Source organism: Lissotriton vulgaris, unplaced genomic scaffold, assembly GCF_964263255.1.
Source record: "Lissotriton vulgaris unplaced genomic scaffold, aLisVul1.2 SCAFFOLD_465, whole genome shotgun sequence".
In the NCBI taxonomy this organism is placed as follows: Eukaryota; Metazoa; Chordata; class Amphibia; order Caudata; family Salamandridae; genus Lissotriton; species Lissotriton vulgaris.
Genome location: NW_028241222.1, coordinates 184,807 through 189,797, shown reverse-complemented (window position 1 = coordinate 189,797; position 4,991 = coordinate 184,807).

The following is a 4,991-nucleotide window of genomic DNA, read 5'->3' as shown; positions in this document are numbered from 1 at the left end:
ATTCTTCACAGTGTTAGTTTCCGCGGGGAAAAAAACCTTTGGCCACACCAGGAAGCTTCGTTAAAATTGCCTTTATTAAGATGAAACAAGCGGCTTGCGGCTCAGTCCTTGACATGTTTCATTCCGCCTGGAACTGAATATATATATTACCTACTGGCGGTCGCCAGTAGGTATATATAGTTAGGATTTTTTCCCTATGGGATTTCTGAAAATTCTATGTCTAATAACTTTGGCGTTTGTGGACGGAATTGGCTGAAATTTTCAGGAAAATGGCACATTTTGTTTCTGAGCAGCCCCTGAAAATTTGGGGGGGGGGGTTCGGCAAGGGGGGGCCGAGAAAAAAGGGGGGTCCCAAAACGCGTTTTTCCCATGTTAATTTCCATAGGGCGGTTGGCCTCACTTTTAGCCCGAACGGCTGAATGGATTTGCACGAAACTTGGCAAAATTGTAGGGACTGTTAGCCCGATGTGCCTTTGCTAGGTCTCAATATATGTGCTCCAGTGGATTTTGAGAAATTAACGTTCAAAATAAGATATATATCTGTAACAGCGCTCCGGGTAGCGCTCCGGTTCGCGTACTTTTCGCGTAACGGAACTTTGCGATGCGAAGCTGATTGGCTCTTCGGTGTCTGTCAACATTCTAAACAGTCCGGAGCGGCCGCCATCTTGTCTCTCGGTAGGATCGAGAGACAAGAGGAGGCCAAAACAAAGGGGGAAATTACCATAAGGGGGCATAGTAGATCCTCCTTGACCCCCTAGGTTTTATGTGGAGGTTTTAAAAGGGCCCAGCAGGGCAAAAAAAAAAATTATTTTTTTTTGCGTAGTGAGCGCCTAGTCCGCGAACCGGAAAGCGTTCTGGGCAGCGTACTATAAGGATAAAAGAATGATAGACTTTTCAAATACTGTATGTTAATTGTTTGTTGTTTTTGTTGATTTTTTTTGTTTTCTTTATTTTTAAAGCATTTTTTTTTATTTTGATTGTGTTTCATAATTCATTAAACTTTCTAACATTTCATTGTCAGAAATTCAAAATTGTCATTGAATATATTTTCTAGTCTATGAGGGTGTAAAATGTCCTCATTTTTAAGCAGGTTATCCACTGCTTCCACACATTGTAGTAGTTCCTGGTCCCTACTTTGATCCATAAATTCATTTTGATTTTCATCAATGTTTCCTTGGCTGCTCTCTTGCAGTACAATTTTAAATTGAACTTGCTGCTCGCCTTCCATTTTGCCTGAAATTTGGATTAAAAAAATATATATTAGTAGAGATAGGGCACTGTTGGGATTAATTTTAGATAGGCAGTTTTTATCAGTGAATTTATCTTTTGGCAGTGTATAGTATCAGAGTGGAAATAGGACTATAAAAAAGTGTATGTGATTTAACCAAGAGAAGCCTAACTCCATCCATAACTATAACAGAGAAGTCTATCTAAATCCATAACTACTACAGAGGGATAGTATATTTCTATCAGAAAAAGTCTACCATATTAAGTTATAGTGCACAATATACTTCAGTTTTAAAAATAACAACTTACCTTCACAAACAAGTTGAAGTGTTTAGTAGCTATTCAAATGTAATGTACAACAAGAAGTAGCAGTCAAAATGGCTGTGTTTTCTTCTCTTCCTTTATATATATTCAGGTATATAACCAATCAAATGTCAGGTAATAAAAGTAGAAAATGAAAGTAACATTTTCATTGGTTGTCAATTCCAACACTTCAGATGTGTTTTGTGAAGTAATTTACCTCACGGTATTTAGAGAGGTCTACAGGCTTAATGGCTAAATGGAATTTCAATCAAATTTGTGAAAATGAAAGGGATTGTTATGTAGTATGAGCTAATGTATATTTGGTGAGAGTGTCTCCAGTCGTTTTTCTGTGAATTACTTTCCCACCTTTTTTATTGGACCGCTTCCCGGTATGCGTCCCGGTCCGCGAACCAGGAGCGTAACGGGAGTCCACCATTTTGTGTTTCGGTCGAATTAAGATACAAGATGGAGGGCAAATAATGTTCAGAATGGGTAGAAGGGGGCACGGTACAAGTATCTTGACCCCCTAGGTTTTCTGAGGGTGGCTGAGGAGGACCATATGTGCGGGGAAAAAACATTTTTTTTTTAAATTTTGCGCGGTTAGCTTCCAGTTCGCGTACGGGGTAGCGCTCTTTGAGCGTAGTTTGTTGAAAATTAGAGAAAAAAGTTAGAGAAAAATAATAATTGTGAGTGATCAGATGTAGGGTAGCTCTGAGAAGAGCTTTTGGGTTTATGGTACATTTTGGTACTTATAAGTAGGTACCAATGCACAGTCTTAGATTCTAAATGAAAATTCTGTTGCCCTCATCTGAGAAGTGAACTCCATCTCCTCTGTAGATATCTTGCATGTAGTAATGCAAGTTATTGTTGTACAAGGAGCCCATTCCATGGTCTCTCATGTAAGCTGAAACAGATTTGTTTACATGCTTCCTCGCTTTCTCAATTTGTGGACAAAATTGGTTGGACCACCTCCATTTCTGTCTTTGGCATATATTGGAATATACCAAGGCAGTTTGAGGAAAAAGTGCCATTAATTGCTCAAAGGTGTCCTTTAAAAGCATTTCCAGACCTACCCCAGTCAAAGTGCCAAATCATTACCTCCACAGTGCACAATTAACAGGTCAGGTTTTGGCAAATGCATAAAGGTTTTCACCAATGGTATCAATTGGTGACATTTTAATCCTCTTTGGCCCAACCACTTCCACATCTTGTAAATTGAGGTTAGGTAAATTTCTGTCCTCAGCATACCTTTGAGCCCAGTAGATGTAACTATGTCCAACAATCCAGACATTAAACATGGTGAGAGAAGGTTGGGCTGCAGTCAGATGAAGTGTGGTAATGAAAGGGCAGTTGAAACAGTAGGAGTTTGTAAAGAAAAAAAACTGTGGATTTCCAGTGCTAATGATTCATTAGCAGTGATTGGTGCATTTCCATTTCTGAAAACAGAAAGTTAGGGTGCATGGATGTGTTCTTTGAAAGATGTAATTTGAATGGTCAAGGAAGAAACATTTAATGAAAGATTGCACTGGATACGCAGGTGCACTGAGAGTTCAGAGTTCAATTGAAACATTGTTGTGTGAACTTGCAAACATGAGAGGTCTTTCAGGAGGTGGTTGCTAAGCAAAAAAGGCAGAGAGGGCAGAGGGGGGAAGGGTTTTGATTTGAAAAAAGTGAGGGAAGAGTTATGATTGGCTATATGAGAGATATGTGTAATGAATATCAGCATTTATGTGCTTTCTATAGCTGCAGCCTCTGGAGTGCATCCTCTTTGTTCTGCTGAAGACAATTTGGTGTATTTTTGAGACTGTTTTGAAACTCAAAAAGTATTTGCTAAGGTGAGGAAAGATTTATTTAATTTAGATAGAGAATAGTATGATTTAAGGAGAAAATGATGAAGAAAGCTGTGTTTTTAAAATGTGGCTTTGTCTCAAGTGATATACAAATAGATTTTGTTTCTTTGAGAAATTGTAATTGCATGTTCGGTGTAGCATTCTGGCATGCAGTAACACAAGTTATTGTTGTACATGGAGCCCATTCCATGGTCTCTCATGTAAGCTGAAACAGATATGTTGTGTTTAAAAACGATTTTTGAAAACAATTACATTTCTGGATATGTACTGCTAGAGCTTCATAGGTTGTTTGGGTCATATTTATAAGGCATTTGAGTGTCTATGATGTTATTTTTCTCTTTTTAAATGGAAAGCGTTCTTCATGGGGCAAGTTTCTTGTAAATACGCTCCCACCTGTGCTTGGCAAATTTAGATTTTGATTATGGGAGTTACATAGCCATGTTAATAATGTCCCAAAAATGATGGTGCAAGGGCATTCAAAAAAACGCTTTCATGTGTCTCAAGGACATTTTCAGTCATTTCCTCTTGAATGTAGGTATACAATTGATTTATATGCTGTGTTTAAAAACGATTTTTTGAAATCAATTACATTTCTGGATATGTACTGCTAGAGCTTCATAGGTTGTTTGGGTCATATTTATAAAGCATTTGAGTGTCTATGATGTTATTTTTCCCTTTTTAAATGGAAAGCGTTCTTCATGGGGCAAGTTTCTTGTAAATACGCTCCCACCTGTGCTTGGCAAATTTAGATTTTGATTATGGGAGTTACATAGTCATGTTAAAAATGTCCCAAAAATGGTGCAAGGGCATTCAAAAAAACGCTTTCATGTGTCTCAAGGACATTTACAGTCATTTCCAACTGAATGTAGGTATACAAATGATTTATATGTTGTGTTTAAAAACGATTTTTGAAATCAATTACATTTCTGGATATGTACTGCTAGAGCTTCATAGGTTGTTTGGGCCATATTTATAAGGCATTTGAGTGTCTATGATGTTATTTTTCCCTTTTTAAATGGAAAGCGTTCCTCATGGGGCAAGTTTCTTGTAAATACGCTCCCACCTGTGCTTGGCAAATTTAGATTTTGATTATGGGAGTAACATAGCCATGTTCAAATTGACCCAAAAATGGTGCAAGGGCAATCAAAAAAACGCTTTCATGTGCATTAAGGACATTTTAAGTCAATGAGGAAACACAGGTGATGTAATTCTGAAATGAGGAAAAGAAACTTCACATTTTTCAATTACATCACTAGTGTTTCCTAAGTTTATGAATGACATTGTGCAGATGAAGTCTAGGTGTGACCACAGATTCAAAAGAGGTCTGCCCTTTGTTCAAGAGTGAAGTGGACATGACTTACTTCATTGGTAGGCCTTCACATGTATTATCTCCTTTGTTTTCTTCAACAAGTGAAAATCTCATCTGCAACCATGTGTTGGCCTCACCTCAAACAAACAAAACAGGTGATGGACCGAATGTGGATCAATGACACACATTCACCTCAATCCAAAGATCTGGTCCCAAACAAACCTCTAGATAGGCCACACCTTATCGTCATCCTGAATCAATCATTTAAAATGTTAGGGAGAGATTTATGATAGGTGTATGCC